The following is an 18,823-nucleotide window of genomic DNA, read 5'->3' as shown; positions in this document are numbered from 1 at the left end:
AAGGAATTGATGTGCCATATAAATGAGAGAAACGTCAACAATGAAGTTTAGAAGGTATTTTTCCATGTTTTATGCTTCTTGTCTGATCATCTGTGCATAGTGGGATATTGTTTCCTGAGATAGGATTTCCAGGATATGAGGAGTTCAAAATTTGATAGGTAGTGAGGTATGTATTTCTGGTGCTCAGGGGAGGTGTCCGGGCAGGATATAGAATCATGAAAGTCACAAGTATGAAAGTGGCATGTAAAGTCATGAGTACTGATTTGATCACCTGGTGAGAGAGTTTGATGGAGAAGTAGAGGGCCCAGGCCACTCTCCCTGCTGAAGAGGCTGTCAGGGAAAGAAGAGCCAGTAGACTGAGAAGGAAGAGCCAATGAAGGGGAAAGAAACCCATGAAGATGGTGTCCTGGAAGCTAGGGGCAAAGGTCAAGAAGTTGGGGGGAGTTATTTGTGTCAAATGCTACTAAGAAGTCTAGTTTGATGAGGACAAAGAAATGAGTATCAGAGTTGACAAGATGCAAAATTGGTAAGAGCTATGCAAAGAACCAGTGGGAATGAGTCTGTTTGAAGTGGATTGAAATGCTGTCCTACATAGCTTCTAAGATTTTATACTCAGACTAGAATGCAATTCAGTATTATGTTTTATATCTTTTGAGCCCATAATTCCAGTAATTTTATTTAAAAGAATTTCTCTTGGTGAAATAATCATGAAGTTCCTTAAAAATTTAACCTTGATACAGTTCATTAGGATTGCTGAATATAGTGAAACATTTGGAAAAAACTAGATTATCAAGAAATAATGGTTTATTTAAAGATATTCTAGCATGTTCAATAATAGAAAATCACGTAGCCATAAAACATAAAATGTAGAATATATGAAGATATGGAAAGCCATATTCAAGCTATATTAAGTAATAAAAATTATAAAATAACATGTTCATATTCACAGTATTAATGACTTCCAGCCAGAGACCACTAGGAACACATCTATAGTTGAACAAGATGATTTATTGTTTATTGTTTATTGCAGTGAAAAAGAACACACACTATTCATTCTCCATAGAAGACTGTTAAAAAGGACTATTTTGGGCATGTGGTTTAGGACTTTGGAGAGGGTTTAAGAAAACAAGGTTTTGCTCTATTGGTGAAATACTGTCAGAAAGTGGAAGCTGTTCTGATTGAACATTATTTTTTAATCTATTTTATTTATTTATTTTCACTGTTTAAATTTTATTTTTCAATTCATTATTATTTTGTATTAGTTTCATGTGTATAGCACAGTTAAACCACCATATACTTTACAAAGTGTTTCCCCAATATTTCCAGTACCCACTTGGCACCACACGTAGTCATTACAGTATTATTGACTGCTGCCCATGTTCATGAGTCCTTTTTCCTTTTTGCTCATTCCTTCTACTCCCTAAGCCCCATGCCCCCCAGAGCTGTCAGCCTGCTCTCTATCTATGAGTCTGTCTCTACTTCTCTTGCTAGTTCAGTTTGTTCATTAAATTCCACATATGAGTAAATTATATGGTATTTGCTTTTCTCTGACTGGCTTATTTCACTTAGCGTAATGTTCTACGGGTTCGTCCATGCTGTCGCAAAGGGTAAAATCTTTTTTATGGCCATGTAGTATTCTATTGCGTAGATGTCCCATAGCTGTCTTCTCCACTCATCTACTGATGAGCACTTCCATATCTTGGCAATTCTAAATTATGTTGAAATGAACATAGGGGTGCTTAAGCTGGGCAGTGAGGACTACAGCTGGAGACACTGATTAAGCCTAAAAGAAAGCCTGCAGGCAAAAGTGGATCTCTGGGAGCTCTGGGAATTGAGTTGACCCTACCCCAGGCCCAGTGCTGGATAAAAGCCTGCTTTGGTGCACAGCTTGGTTCTTTCAGCACACACCCAGGCCCAGCACAGGGAGCCACAAGGTGTGGATCACTGAAAGCTCAAACAGGTTGCCCAGGGCCAGTCACAGGCAGCATCCTTCATAGGTCTGATCCAGAGTCTTTGCAGATCTACCTAATACAAAGACACAAACACAAAAAGGCAGCCAAAATGGGAAGACAAAGAAACAGGCCCCAAATGAAAAAACAAGAGAATCCTCCCAAAGAAGAACAAAATGAAATAGAGGCAAGCAATTTATCATATATAGAGTTTAGAGTAATGATTATGATAGGGATACTCAACAGCATGAAAAAACACATAGAAACCATAAAAAGGACCAGTCTGAAATAAAGAATGCAATATCTGAAATAAATGACACTCTGGAAGGAATAAACAGTAAGTTGGATGAAGCAGAGGATCACATTAGTGATTTGAAAGACAAGGTGGAAAAAAACACCCAAGCCAAGAAGCAAAAAGAAACAATTTTGAAAAATGAAGAGAGTTTAAGAAACCTTAGGACAACATGAAGAGTTACAACCTCAGAGGGGGGTGGGAATAAAGAGAAATAAATAGTGATGGAAAAATACAATAAAAAATAAATTAACATTAATGCCTATATTCCCTATGCTATATTTTATATCCCCATGACCATCTTGTAAGTATGAATTTGTAGTTTTTAATCCTTTCACCCTTTTTGCCTAGTCCCCTCCATCACCCCTCTCAGCTGGCAACCATCCATCTGTTCTCTGTAGCTTTGAGTCTGTTTCTCTTTTGTTCATTTGTTGTTCAAAATGTCACTATTGACATTTTGACCAAAGAATTCTTTGCCATGGGGCTGTCTTGCACATTGGAAGATGTTTAGCAGCACTCGTGGCTTCTGGCCACTAGAAGCCAACAGTGGAAGATAGCCAACACACTCAAAATATCCAAGTCAGTTGGAGAAAAGTTATTGGAGAAAAGAAAAGTGTGTCTTTTAATTTATGGGGAAAAAAGCTAAACAAATTTTTGGCCAACCCCAAATATATAATGTATATGCGATATATAATTTGTACTACATTTACTATGTATGTGTATGTATACTACAATTTGGTGATCTTTTGTTTTGTTAATGGGTATTTAGTTGTTTCCAGTTTGGTGCTATAATGAATAAAGCTTCTATAAATGTTCTTTCACAAGATTTTTGTGCATATATATTTAGTTTTTTGGAAGTTAAAACCTTAAGGTCCTAGGACAAGTTTGATGGGTAGTATGGTAAAGACTTTTATACCCACAACCATTTTGGAAAGTTGACCCTCTTCCATAGTAATTGCACAATTTTTTACACTTCCACGGGACTGTCTGTGAGTTCCAGTTGTTGCACATACTCATCCATATTTAATGTGGCTAGTCTGTTTGTTATAAGCACTATCTTTCTAGATTCTGTATTTTGTTATCCTCCCCTGAAGAGTGTTGGATTTTGTTTTAGTGTGCAGATAGATTTCTGGCTGATTTTTAAAAAATATATTTCATTGATTATGCCATTACAGTTGTCCCATTCCCCCCTTCATTCCCCTCCACCCTGCACACCCCCTCCCATCCACATTCCCCCACTTTAGTTCATGTCCATGTGTCATAAGTTCTTTAGCTTCTACATTTCCCATACTATTCTTGCCCTCCCCCTGTCTATTTTCTACCTACCGTCTATGCTACTTATTCTTTGTACCTTTTCCCCCTCTCTCCTCCTCCCACTCCCCTGTTGCTAATCCTCCATGTGATCTCCATTTCTGTGGTTCTGTTTGCTTAGTTTGCTTTTGTTTTAGGTGTGGTTGTCAATAACTGTGAGTTTGCTGTCTTTTTATTGTTCATATTTTTAATCTTCTTTTTCTTAGATAAGTCCCTTTAGCATTTCATATAATGAGGGCTTTCTTGATAGGGCTGCATTTCTCTTGGTGGATCTAGGGGAGAATCCATTTCCTTGCCTTTTCCAGCTTCCAGAGGCCCCCAGAATTCAAAGCTCTTTTTTTATGTGCTGACATTCCTACCTGTTTCTTGTGAGGGCTCATGTGATTACATTGAACCAATCCATATTAATCTAGGATAATCTTCCCATCTCTAGGTCCTTAATTTAGTCACATCTGCAAAATTCCTTTTGCCATATAAAGTAACATATTCACAGGTTTGGGGGATTAAGACATAGACATCTTTGGGGGGCATTATTCTTCCCACCATGGTACTCCCACCAACTATCAAAGATTTATTATGTCCACCCTACATGCAAAATATAGTCACCCCATTCCAACATCCACAAGATTCAACCCATTACAGCCTTAACTCAGAGTCCAAAAATACCATCTAAATCTTACCATCTCAAAAGTTCCAAATCTCATCATATAAATCATCCAAATAAGGTCTGAGAATCTGAGTATGATCTATCCTGGGACAAAAATTCCCAGGAACTTCATGGGTCTCCCAAGTATGTCACAGGGTTTTACTCTATGAGACAAGAGGCTCCTCCACAGATTATGTTCTCTACCATATTCCTCTCTTCCTGGATAATCCCATTTATAGTTCTGGCTTTTTCTGTGATGGCTATGATGAGTCGCATGCTTAATCTTTTCAACGACTGACTAATACTCTGTCTATAGGGATGGGATCTATGACTAAATACTCCAACATTTTGATTCTTCTGCAGCACTGTGAAAACTGTCCAGCCACATTTTCGGCCTTCTCTACAGAGCACTCTTTTCTGACAGTGAATCTTCTAGTTTTGGTCAGTGTCTTTTGCAGTCTGGGTAGGCAGAGAGTCCCCCAACTCATCAGTTCCTGGTTCTTTTGTGCTTAACAGTTCTTCCCTTCATTGATATCTTTCCTCTCACATTTTACTAAGAGCAGCAAGAAAAACTATGCAGTGTCTTCAACACTTTGTTTAGAAATCACCTCAGCTAAATATCCGAGTTCATTGTTATCAATGCTGCTTTCCCCATAACTTCAGGGCACAACACAGCTAAGCTTTGGTAATTATATGACAGGGATTTGTTTTCTCTCGTTTCCAATAACATGCTCCCCATTTCACCTGAGCCTTCCCCGGCAGTGCCTTTCATGTTAATATTTCTACTCACAGCCTGTTTCCGACAGTGTAAGTATATCTTTAAGATAATACATTTGCTCTCTACCGCACTCATTTCCTTCTTAGTGCTCACTAGGGGAGTTAACATCCCTATTTCTACTCACCAGCTGTTAAAGGCAATCTAGGGTTTTTCCATCATCTTCCTCCAAGTTCTCCCAGCCCCTGCCCATTGCCCAATTCCAAAGCCACTTCTATATTTTAAGGTGTTGGCACTTCCAGGTACCAGAATCTCTGTGAGTTTCCTATTGCTGCTGCAACAAATTAGCACGAGTTTAGGGGTTAAAACAACACAGACTTATTATTTCACAGTTCTGGAGTCAGAGTCTTCTAGGCTTTTATCAATGCATCAGCAGGGCTGATACCCTTCTGAAGGCTCTAGTGGAAAACACTAGATTTCAAGAACACATCTGAACCTGTGCTGAATGAACCAATTCTTCAACTAGAAAAAGACTTTAAGAATGAGCCCAGGAGAGAATGTCTCACCAAATGACATTTCCCAGGCTACCTCAGAGAGAATCTCCTTACTCAGCAGGAAATTCAAAGAGTCCATGAACTCTGTGACCACTGACCAGTTAGACTAACCTGAGTCATCTTCCTTAACTGAAAAATGGAAACAACAGCTATTTCACAAGTAGAGTGCATGAGAAACACAAACACAAACACATTTTATAAAGGGTGAAGTCACTTAGAAGACAGGTGGCTGACACCATCAGGTTTCCTTGGCACTTCCCAGAGACTCTTCTCTCCTAGTCGCCTGTTGGGGGAAAAAAGTGGGGTGGGTTTCCTTCCATCTTTCATCTTGTTCCCCCAATACATGTATTACCACACAACCAAAATGCTTTAATAAGTAAGAAATAAGATGTAAATGCTAAGATAAATTTTGGGCAAAGTCAAAATTCAATGATTTTTTTGAGTTGTAAGATGTCAATGTTATGTTGATAAAGAGCTATTTTGAAATGTTGATTTGTTGACATCACTGTATCACATTACTTTCTCTTTGTAATTACTTCATTACTCTCAGACAAGACCTCCCCCCCCCCACCCAGTGTTGTGGGTTCTTGGAATTATTACCCTTGCCTGGAGAATGAGAAGTAGGTTGCCATCATTAGTGGATGTTTTTCTTTTGTTCCCCTCTTCTCGTATCACAATTAGGAAAAGGATGTGGGTAGCTAAAAGCCAAGTCTTTTTCTACTCGAGAGCATGCTGAATTGAAGAGGTGAATTTAGTGTTTTTACATAGGAGGTAGGGAGATCTCCATGTATGTCTGTGGCTCTTGATTAAATGACTAGGCAGTTACTATGTGGTGTTATGCCTTCCCTTATTGAGCTACAGGGTTTGAATTGGTCTTGTTACCACTTGAGACATTTCAGGCTTGGTTCAATGTTTTATTTTGTAACTTGAAAAAGAGTTTCTGAAAATCCAGAACATTCCTGTTGTGTAGTTCTAGCAACATGGGAGCTCTAACAAACAAACACTTTGCTGTTCATTTTGTGTGTCATCCAAAATGATCGTTTAGTCCTTTGTGAGATGGTCAGAACTGCTAATATCATCAACATTGAGAATTGGTCAATGCTGTAATCAAATTTGTCTGATAAATCCTGGCTATCTCTTTAAAAAAAATCACCTGTTTGCATAAGAGAAATCAATTCAGAATTTGTGCTGGATCAGCCTAAATCTGTTACCTTAATCAGAATAAAATATTGGAGTGCTTACCTTAGCAATAGAGGGATATTTTTGTATGTAAATTCACACATGGCTCAGTGTCTCCTAACAATGGTGAAACTTTCTTGTAGAGGCAGTATAGCGTAAGGCAGTGAACATGGCTAGAAGCCAAAATGGACCTGGATCCAAAATCCAACTCCTCCCCAATGATGTTGACTTTTGAAAAGATGGTAAGAGAAGATTGAAATTATAAGACAAAGCAAAAAAACAAAACAAAAAACCTGCCACAGTTGAAAGACTTTTAAAAAGAAGATGTTAATTGGGCCATAAAGGACCAGGTTCAGGGGCATGAAGTCTAAACCACCAAGAGCGTGCTTAGGTGGAGAAGGTAGTAAGTCCACCATCCTGAAGATGAAGGTGCTCTATCACACATCAAGTCTAGGGGAAGATAGAAGTTGTTTTAAAGGAATTTACATTGGCTACAGATAAGGTAGGCAGAATAACGTGAAGGGAGGGCAGTTCTGGGACTCTTTTCAGTCCAGAAAAAAGATGTATTTGCTCTTTTGGATTGGTTGTGGGCAACAGTCTAGAAAGCTCATGGGAAAGCAAGAAGTGGAGGCCTCTGGGGTGGGTGGCACCTGGCTTTCTTCTTTTAATAGTCTTTGTAGTAGCCAGCAGGAAGTTAATTCAAAGTTCCAATGTACACTCAGGAGTGTGAGCAGTCTTTTGTTGGTTTGGCCCTGCAGGTGTTAATTAATTAACTCTCATTTACTCTTCCATCCACCCTCTGGCTTGCTGTAAGTAATTTAGGACATTTCAGAAATTTTGTCCTTATCTCAATGAATAATGTTGAGGCTGTGCTTTATACCAGCTCAGTGCTTAGATGTTTTGCATGTATTCTCTCATGTAATCTTCATTATTGTTCATGAGATAGCTATTATTAAGCTATTTTTCAGAAGGGAGTAACACAATAAGAGATTACCTAATTTGCCTCAGATGGCAGAGCTCTGGGGAGTAGAATGGGTTTTTGAATCCAGGTCCATTATAGCTGTGGTAGACAGAACAAAGCCTCCTTAACCCTCAGGCTCTTCACACCTTAGTGTCCAGAACCTATGACTATCTTAGGGTTCTTGGCAAAGAAGATTATGGTTGCGGAAGGTGTGGAGTTTGCTAATCAGCTAACCTTAAAATGTGGGATGATCCTACCCTGGCTGGTGTAGCTCAGTGGATTGAGCACGGGCCTGTGAACCAGAGGATTGCAGTTTGATTCCCAGCCAGGACACATGCCTGGGTTGTAGGCCAGTTCCCTGCAGGCCAACTCCCAGCAGGGGGCACACGAAAGGCAACCATACATTGATATTTCTCTCCCTCTCTCCTTCTCCTCTGAAGATAAATAAATAAATAAAATCTTTAAAAAAAATGTGGGGTGATCCTGAGCCATTCGAGTAGACCCAGTGTAGTCACAAATTAAAACTGCAAGAGGGCAGAAGAGAAGGTCAGCCAACCATTGTAGGCCTTGGAGATTGGATTAAGGAGTTCACAAACTGAAGAATGTGTGTGGCCTCTTGAAGCTGGAAAGACAAGGAAATAGATTCCCCTCTAGAGCCTCCAGGAAGGAACCTTGCTCTGCCAACACTGATTTTAGCCAAGGGAGACCCATTTTGGACTTCTGGCCCACGAAACTATAAGATAATGAATTTGTACTTAAATAAATTTAAGCCACAGATTCTGGTAATTGGTTACAGAGGCCGTAGAAAGATAACACAATAGTCATACTCCCCATGTTCCCTGTATGAAACTATACCAACTCTTCTAAGAAGGTTGCAAATAGGGTAAGACTGGAATTTGGATGACTTTGCTGGTTGTCCATGACAAGCAGGATAAAGAGTGAATATTTCTAAATACTCAGTGGCTTTCTCACTTAGCCAATATAAAATAATTTGAGATTTGTTTGGTCCCAAACTTCACAGATTATCATAGGCTATTCACTGATGTCTCTCTTCCTTATCCCTCAACTCATAAGTAAGTTTTGAAGGTTTCTGGTGTATCTTGTATTTCCATGAACCTTTAGAATCTTTTTGAAAATCAGATATAGGTTGTAGAGATTGAGATACAGATGTGATTTGGGCAGGAAACTTTTTGCTTTCAAGTCTGGTACATTCCTCTTCCCTGCTGCCCACAGCCTGGATAGCTGAGGCTGACTCTGAGGATTTATTTTTCATTATTATTTATTTATTTTACTGTCAGTATTCTTTTGTATCAGTTTTAGGTATAGAGCATAGTGGTTAGACAATCATAGACTTTACAAAGTGGTCTCCGCAGTATTTTCAGACTCTGAGGGTTTGGAGGTGTAGCGGAATGGGATGCTGTACTTCACTGATTTCTCCCAAAATAGTAAAGCTGAAAGAGCCATCCATTGCACAGGAGAGATTAACAGCTTCTTGTAGGAGAATATTTTATACTTTATCCAAAGTAAAATCCCATTGAAACAGCTTCAGGTTACTGTTCTGTGAAAGGCAAAGGACAAAATTACAGAAAGCTACCTTGCTGAATGAGAGAATGTGACATCTATTATATCAGGCATTTTTATAGCTGCAGTGCTCATTTTTATGTCTTTGGCATTTTTTTCAACACAGGACTATTTGGGATGGTATCTTTTTTTGTCTCTAGGAAAGTGGAAAGAATTAATTAAGTCTGTAATTGTGTAATACAAAAATTAATAGAGATTTTAAGAAAAGTGCTACCATAACAGGATTTAAATCCATTGTCACTTCTCATCATAACTTAATCCTAAGTAGTTGGTAGTAAGAAAGGGGAAACTTTAGAAGCTCTACTTTAGTTTTAGCACCTAGCGCAATACCCAACGTTGAGTAGTTCCCAGCGAATATCTGTTATAGAATGAAGGATGAATGGATGAGTACACTGCTTGGTGCATTAACTGTACCTATTTCCAATATAAATATTTTAGAGTTGTAGATCTCAATATCAAAATATACAAACTGCAAATAAAAAGGATAAATCGTGTGTCATCCGTATCAGGGTTTTTGCTGCTTTAATTAAAAAATGAAGTTTTTATAAGCAAGTGCTTCTATCATGAATATTTAAAATGGAGAACATATTGGTGCAATAATTATTCTTCAGTATAAACCTCACTGAAAACATAGCAATTGGAATGCATTCAATTCCTAAAATCCTGCTTCTGAAAATTCAGAGTTTAAAAATATATATTGTTAACTCTCAGATCTAGGTACTGGATTTGTATAACTGTGCTTATGACGTTCCTCCCTGATGTAGATGGACACTGTTTCATTTAACAGATCAGAGCTCCTTTGTGAAAAAGTTGAGCCTGGTTTTTGTTAATCACAGAGTCACATACGTTTTGGTCTTTACACACTGAAAACAAATAATGATAGGATGATTACTCATTAATATTAAAAGGATCAAGTTTTCCACTTGAAAATCAAAGTTGCCGTGATGAATACACTGCTTTGTTTTAGAACTATGATCACCCTTACCACTTTACCCCAGGAAGACAAATGGCTTGTTGTTCAGTCATATCTGATGGTGAGAATTTACCATCCTTTTAGTGCAGGAGGTGAAGGGATTAACATCTTTGGAAGATGGACTGTTACCACTTTAGGTTTGGCTACTCCAGCATTGTTGACTCTTCTATATGTCTTTGTATATTGAGTTTATAGTAATGTAGACTTGTTTTTGACTTGTTATGTTGATAGCCAGCATTTTCGAGAACTTACTATGTGCCTATCAGACATAGAGGCAAGTATTTCATATTCATTATTGTATGGAATTTATTGAATTCTCCCTTGTAACAGCCTTCTTTATTTTAGAGAGTTAAAAAAAAGTTTTATTTAAATAGTATCTCAGAATTATAAAACTAGAATATAATGCAGTTAGGGTTCAAATATAGTGTTTAACTTCAAGTCCAAATATTTAGCACTGTTTTTCCTTTTTTCATTATTTTTAAATTTTCTTGTAATAATGTTCTGATATTTGTACTTATTCTTTACTAAAAATAAAAGTATTGTGATCTAAGACAACTTTTAAACATTTCTAGTAGAAATTTAACTAAGATATGACTATATAATTTGTATTTTAAAAGAATATGTTGTCTGTAAAAAGCAGGGAATAATAATCTGCTATCTCCCTCTGACATGAGATTGTATGAAAGTCCTATGAAGGGGGCAATGTGAGAAAATCTCTCTTTTTCCTTATCCTATTTGCTAGCTTTTGCACTCACTCACTTAATCGCTCAGCAGAGGAGTTAAGGTTAGTTGTGTTCCTGATTGCCCTTTACTCAAATACAATGTCTGGGCTATTGTGAATAATGCTTTACTTGACATGGGGGTGCAGGTCCTGATTTCAATTTTGGGGGTGGGGGATTTTATACCTAGAAGTGGAATTGCTGGATCATATGGTAGTTCTACTTTTACTTTTTTGAGGAACTTCTGTATTGTTTTTCATAGTAATTGTACAAAATTACATTTCCACCAACAGTGTGCAAGGGTTCCATTTTCTCCACATCCTCACCAACAATTACTTTATTTTAATAATAGCTATTCTAACAGGTATGAGTGATATATCATTGTGTTATTTAATCCTTGCCTGAGGATATGGTTATTGATTTGAAAGACAGAGGAAAGGAAAGAAAGAGGGAAAGAAACATTGATGTTATGAGAGAAATTTCAACTGGTCGCCTCTCGTATAAACCCTGACGAGGGACTGAACTGCAACCTAGGTATGTGCTGTGACTGGGAATCGAACCCACAGCCTTTTGGTGTATGAGCTGATGCTGCAACCAACTGAGCTACTTCTAGCCAGGACTCTTGTTGTGGTTTTTAGTTGCATTTCCCTGATGATTACTGACATTGCATACCTTTCCATACACCTTTTGGCCATTTGCATGTCTTTGGAAAAATGTCTATTCACTTCCTTTGTCCATTTTTTAATTGGATTATTTGTTTTTTAATGTTGAGCTTTAGGAGTTCCCTGTAGATTTTAGATATTAATGATTTATCTGATATATAGTTTACAGAGAATCCCTTTTATCCCACTGGTTGCTTTTTCATTTTGCTGATGGTTTCCTTTGCTGTGCAGAAGGCTTTTGGTTTGATGTCATCCTACGTGTTTATTTTTGCTTTTGTTGCCTTTTGCTTTTAGTGTCAATCCAAGAAATCATTGTCAAGGAATTTTCTTTGATGTTTCCTTCTAGGGGACATGCCTCTTGACATGAAAATATTGAGCAGGCTGAGAGCCACACTGCAATCTTTCTGAAAACTTACAAAGTTTGATTTAAAATCACTGTTTTCCAAAGGAAAACCGTGTTGAAGCAACCTGGAATCAAAGGGGAAGGATATTTTCACCCTCTGGGAATCCATTAAATACAGCTTAGTGTATTTACCCTTTTAACAATCCCTCCTAAATGTATTATACAAGCTGTCACACCATTACTGCAATTCCTATTGTGTATAGAGAAGCAGCATTAAATGCTGCATGAGAAAGTGTTACAGACGGTTCAAAGATGACTTGATAGAGCAAAATGCAGTGGCTCCTGATATGTTTCTCGAAAGCTTTCAGATCTATAGTGAGATTTTAATCTTGCTTTGGGTTTTGAATGACCTTTTTCACATGGACAGAGAAGCTCAACACTGTGTGTAGAATGTGTAACATTGCTTTTATTTCTTTGCAGGCATGCATGCGACTTCTCTCACTATGCATGCAGTGTGTGTGTGTGTGTGTGAATATATAAATGTGTAAATATATGTGTGTATATATGTGTATAGATTTCAAACTAGTTCTACCCTTTTTGCTTGTCAGTGTGTTGTACCATATGGTTACAGTATCATGCCAAAAGATAAAAATATTCCTAGACCATATGAAATCACCAGTCAACTGAAGAAGGGTAAAGACTTTTGACCACAGCATTTGTGACTGTGATGCATTTGAGGACAGTAGTACCTGGCTTAATACCTCATTTCTAAAAACAGGACATATTTTGAAATAAACATGGCTCTTACTTTTTAAGAGAAGGAATCCAAAAGTAACATATTTGCAAATCTTATTTTTCTAAAGTAAAGGAATTTATTCAAATCAGTGTTTTCTTTCTATATGGAAAATTTCCATATTTATATATAAAACTTTCCCCCCTTATTTTACTCTCTACTATTACCATATAGAGGGACCTTAGAGATGAAACCTACTGTGCTACAGGTCCCTTTGTTGTAGATAATAAGGCCATTACACAGTTTCTCTAATTTATTCTGTGAGTGGGATGTTTCAACCAAGATAAGAAAGGTATGGAAAATCAAATTCCATAGCATTCCTAGAGACCATGAAATAAAGTCATAGTAACAGTGTGGTTCAAGGCTGTTTACTCCCCTCAAAATAAGCAGTAAAGGGTCTGCGGGGTCATCTACAATATGCCTCACTTGTGCTACTCAGATTTTACCCATTTTAGGTCTCAAGTGGACTTGGGGACTTTTGTGACACATTGAATTTTGTTTCCATTTAATTAACTAAACCAAAATGGGCAGGGTGGGGGGACTTCAATAGTCAATTTCCTAACCGAAGACTGAGTATATTTTTTACTAGAGAAGTAAGTTGGTACATAGAGTAAGTGCCAGTGTCATGGCGTTTCTAGGTGACAGTTAGTACTCATGTTATTTGACAAAGATGCTATCTTGATTTTCATCTCTTCTCCAATTATGATTTGTCTTCTTCTTTTGTATTTAACCCTATTTTTTTTGTTTAGCAAAATGATCCTACCTGAACTTTTTTATAGGACAGGTCTAAAATAGAATGGTTTTGATACACCTCCTCATTTTATCATTTATGTTTGAACTCTCCTATTTTGCAATTGAATTTTTAGAGAGTGGTTGCCTTACCTTGAGACAAACAGATGCCAAAAATGTTCAAGTAAAAATCTTAGTCCAGAAGTATCTATATATTTTATTTGTTCTTGTGCTTTTCTCTTTCTTCACTGGAGATCTGCCATAGAGAAATTATTTCAGTCTCAAATATAAATCAACAAAATTGAGCAGGTAGGTAAACATGGTCTTAATTGCAGTGCATTGGAAGATATATATGCAAATTGCATTCCACTTTATAGGTAGCTATAATATTTTTAAAGGTCTAGTCTTTCCCTTTTAGGAACCAAAGTGACTGATTCATGTCAGTTTCCTTAATTTGCTTTAAGATAACTCAATTTCTCTTTGAAATTCTGCATTTATACTCTTAAAACAGTCATGTTTGAGAAGAAATTCTGGCCAAACTGAACCAAAAACTGGAGTAGTGTCTGTTTTGGGACTTCAAAAATTGTTACTGTGTTATAAAAAGGAACTCATAAACTAAGAGTCTCAAACACTGTGCTTATATGATAGGGTAAGAGGGCTTTTTGAGCATTTTGACATGACTCAAATTTGTAGGATATCTCATGACCTGTGTAAAAACATTTAGCATAATGCCAGGTTATTTAATCACTTTTTTCACTTAGAAACCACTTTGAACAGTGACAGTTTTATAACTATATTTATGATATGCGCAGATTTATTTTCAAATTCACCCCCTTCTGTAGAAACTATGGTTATTTATAAAAAGAGAAAGAAGGAACATGCAGGGACATTGTTTTGGTCTGTCACAGGATGACTTTGGAAAATGACTAGAATTTTGGCTGCATCCAAAGCCTGCATTCCCAGGGTCTCTGAAGCCTTAAGATCAAGTAAGAAAGAATCCATGGCAGTGAATATTTTCTTTTTCCAACTGCTGTTTCCAAGTTTCCATTGGAATGCCACAGTTACAACGAGGTCAAAAAAATAACTTAGAGTACTTATCCTTATTAAAAGAAAACAACTAGGGGAGTGATATTTGTGGAAAAGGTAATGATGGAGCTCACTCCAACAGAGAAAATGGCGTGATAACATTCCACACTAATATTTCTCTGAGCCTCCGTTTTCTCATAAATAAGGATGTCAGGCTAGATAATCACTTTGGAAATGATAATGATTCTGCAAGGACATTGTCATTCTTCAGTTAACCCCACCAAACAATATATATTTCAGCTATCTGGAATGTACATGTCTTCAAACACAGCATGTCTTTTAAAAATATTCTATTGCAAGATCTTTCTTTCTTCCCTTTTAGACTCAGTGCAAAAGCTCCACCTGTCTGGAGTTTTTCCAGCTCTTTCCCAGGCAGAATTCACCGTCTTCTCTCCCTGCCCCTCCCTGTCTCCCCCAGCACCTCAGAATTCACCTCATGATCAGTCAATAGACATTACTCCCATCCATTGTGTTAGGACCAAGTATGAGAATCAGAGTCTGCTTTTCATTCATCTCTGTGTCCTCAGCTCTTAGAAAAAAAATTCGGTATGTTATACGTAGTCAATAAGCAAATCATTAATAATTTTAAAAAGAACTGTCCTTAAGTAAAAATCGATGCTCATCATAATGTGGAAAATAAAGCCTGTGGACAGTTTTCTTCGTAGCCATTATTGGTGCATAAAGTGCTGAGAAACCTGATATACACAGTTGACTCTAAAGGTATGAGTCACAGCTTCACATGAGTCAGAGCTAAGCCAGTTAGGCAAGTGGGAATTCCTTTTGAACTTGTGAACTACAGAGTAGTTTCAGGGCCCAACAGAAAAGGATCACAAGATCCTGAATCCCAGAGGGTTTAGGACCATGAGAAAAAACTCATTGCTAAAGACTGAGAGCAATATTCTTTCTGAGAATTGGAGAAAAGAGTTGTTCAAATGGGATTAGATGAGGACATTGGAAAATCTAAGCAGGCTGCCAGAACTCAGATCAGAGGCAAGAAAGACCACTTCAAAACACAAATTGGATGAAACTCTTGGTACAAAAACAAAATAGCAGAGGGTGAGGTATTTGGTACATTTGTTCCAAGCACTTCAGGTTGCAGTATGACAGAATGGTGAAGAACTAGGACTTTGGAACCAGGGGGATAAGGAAGAGTTTGAATACTACCTCTGCTACTTATCTGAGGTAAGACTTTCCACAATTTATTTTTACCTCTGAGGATAGAAGTGGTTTTCAAGGCAGAGGGATAAGTTTTGAAAAGGCTTCATTTCTTAGACCCTTGGGGGAAAGCAGGTATGCACTATTCAGTATATAGTTATCGAACTCCTACAATATCCAAAACCCTGAGGGGTATAGAAAGTATAATAAGATACCATTTCTGCCACACAGAGTGTATATATATATACTGAATATGTCTCAATCTTCAAATGTTCACACTTCCCTGCTATATGAGTTTAAGATTGCTTAACACCTACATTTGTCAGTATTTGCACACTTAGTGCCTTATGATACTGGTAGATCAAGTAAGGCTATCCCTTAAGGCTGTGTGTCTTCCACTCGTAGAAGTTGAGGCCACTAATGTCAGTTGTTATTGTTGACACAAATTATGCAACAATCACCAAGGCAAAAGAAATTGCTTTCCCTCAGACCCATTAGTCTTTCCTTTCATGTGTTCTTTTCAGTTCAATTCAACAAATGTGTGTTGGTTGCCTACAATATTCATGCTTTTTTTGCTGCTGGATATACAGAGATAAAAGTCAATTTCTATGTTTAACCCAAAGTCTATAGAGATACATAAAGGGTCCGGCAATTTTATTATGCAACGTGATAGGGAGGCAGGATAGAGATAAGCACACACACACAAACAGAAATAAAACAAAGCAACCCTTCATAGGAGGGCTAGATTAGAGAATTTCTTAGGAACAGGAACTGCTGGACTTAGAATTGGGCTCCATGTGGATGGAGGAAAGAGAGAAAATGCAAGGATGATTCTTAGGCTTCTAGTCTGAGTGTCTGTCACTGGTCATTCGACAATGTAGAAGCTGTTTAGGAAGATTAAGTTTGGGGCCCAGAGGATGAACTCACTTTTTTGGACATAATGAATGGGCAGTGTCTATGGGATACCCTGTTGTCCTATTGTTGACATTAGTTTTTCATTGCTTCTAACCTCATGATTTTATCAGGAAAAAAAAGGCAGAATGGTGGGTAGGGTAGTAGAAATAAATGGAGGTAGCTGTCGGCTCAAAGTGGGTCTCCCAGATGTCACATCTTCCCTAACATCTCAATGTTACATGTAGATGTTATCTACCATTCTTTCACAAGATGCATCTTCTGGACCGAAGCAATTGGCTTAAGGGTAGGCATGTGACCTGAGAGTCTTTCACCTCAATTTTTTCTTTTTTTAAAAAATATTTTATTTATTAATTTTTAGAGAGAGAGGAAGGGAAGGAGAAAGTGGGAGAGAAACATCAATGTGTGGTTGCCTCTCATGTATCCCCTACTGGGGACCTGGCCTGCAACCTAGGCATGTGTCCTGACTGGGAATCGAACCAGCGACCCTTTGCTTCACAGGCCCGCGCTCAATCCACTGAGCTACAACAGCCAGGGCTCACCGCAGTTTTTCCAAACTGTAGTTGATATGGAAGACCTCATTCAGTGATGGTCCTGGAGTTGTAAAGGTGTGAGCCTGGAAATGGCTGGCAGCCATTTGTCCCATCTTGAGGGAAGAAGGTTTAGCTGATTAGCAGAGAAAAAGCAGAGAGGACAACTGAAGATCATTTTTTAATCTCTTTTTTATTTTTAAATTACTTTATTTTTATTGACTTTATTGGGGTGACATTGGTTAATAGAGTTACATTGGTTTCAGGTGTACTTTATATATACATCATCTGTATATTGTATTGTGTGTTTCCCACCTCAAGTCAAGTCTCCTTCCGTCACCATTTATGCCCTCTTTGCCTTCTTCTACTTCTTCCCTCCCCGTTTCCCTCTGGTGATCACCTTACTGTTGTCTGTGTCTATGAATTTTTCTTTTTTGCCTAATCCCTTCACCTTCTTCATGCAGCCCCACAACCCCCCTCACCCTTCCGACAGCTGTTAGTCTGTTCTCTATTTATGAGTCTTTTTCTATTTTGTGGGTTAGTTTATTTTGTTCATTAGATTCCACATATAAGTGAAATCATATGGTACTTGTCTTTCCCTGACTGTCTTATTTAAACATTTCTTGAATGTCAAATGTATGCCAGAAATTGTTTTAGATGCTTGGAAAATACCAAGGAACAAAGCAGACAAAAGTAATTAGTTTGCACTTGAGCTCACATTGGAGACATTAATAACACAATAAATAAATAAAAAGTTCAATGACATGTTAGGAGTGAGTGCTGCAGAAAAATAGAGCAGAATAAGAGGGATCTAGAAGTATAACTGGTTGTAATTTTATATAGGTTAAGTTTCATTGAGGAGGTAATAGTTGTGCACAGAATTGAAGTGAGGAGGCGGTGACTGGAATTTTGGTGAGAAGAATGTTTCAGTCAGAAGCAGCAGCCAGTGCAAGGACAGTAACGTGGAAGCCTGCCTGATGTCTCTGGGGAGCAGTAAGCAGGCCAGTGTTCTGGGAGTGAAGTGAGTGATGCATGATGTGGTGGAATATCAGGTCAGAGAAGTGACAAGTAGTCAGCTTGTGAAAGGCTTTGAAGACTTTTGCAAGACTTTGGCTTTTATTCCTAGGGAAATGGGAGATGTTGGAAAGCTGGGGATGGTGGAGTCAGGTCATCTGATTCACGTTGTAAAATAATCACTCTGGCTGCAGCATAGAGGGCGGCAGGAAACCACACACCTGTAGGAGGTTAAGAAGCGAGAGTTGCTCAGGTTAGACATGTGGGGGTGAGAAGTAGTCAGAATCTGAACATACAGGGTCTGGCACAGATAATGCTCCCTTTTTATTATAAAATCTTTTATTATAAAATCATAAGCATGTAATTCTCTACTATTACAATATCATACTTCAGCACATTAGGTGAAATGTTCAAATTAAAATTATAAATTATTATTCCCATATTATTACCCTACCAACCATGCTCAAGCAGGTGTTACTTCTTCTGGACCCCTGCATTTTGAAGGTAGAGCTGACAGAATTTCCTGAAAGAAGGAACTTAAGTAACACTCTAAGATATGTGGCATGAGCAACTGGAGGATGGAGTTGCTAAGAGCTGATGTAGAGTACCGTGGATGGGTGTGTTTGGGAGGGAAGATTGATTTCTCAGGTTTAGATGTGTTAAAGTTCAGATTTCTAATTACACGGCTAGATAGACATGTCCTGTAGGTAGTCAGATGT

At 37.9% G+C, this 18,823-nt stretch overlaps 1 protein-coding gene and 1 pseudogene across 2 annotated transcripts in view; both read left to right on the top strand.

The window, feature by feature from the left end:
• The window catches only part of CYP7B1 (cytochrome P450 family 7 subfamily B member 1), a 182,982-nt gene that overhangs the window by 19,156 nt on the left and 145,003 nt on the right, over positions 1-18,823 (top strand). The window lies entirely within an intron of this gene.
• Positions 6,832-18,823, top strand: part of LOC118995297 (proliferating cell nuclear antigen-like) — a 29,027-nt pseudogene continuing 17,035 nt past the window's right edge.

The sequence above is a fragment of the Sturnira hondurensis genome, unplaced genomic scaffold, assembly GCF_014824575.4.
Source record: "Sturnira hondurensis isolate 20B ecotype Veracruz unplaced genomic scaffold, ASM1482457v3 Scaffold0010128, whole genome shotgun sequence".
In the NCBI taxonomy this organism is placed as follows: domain Eukaryota; kingdom Metazoa; phylum Chordata; class Mammalia; order Chiroptera; family Phyllostomidae; genus Sturnira; species Sturnira hondurensis.
This window is presented reverse-complemented; position numbering and strand designations above follow the sequence as displayed.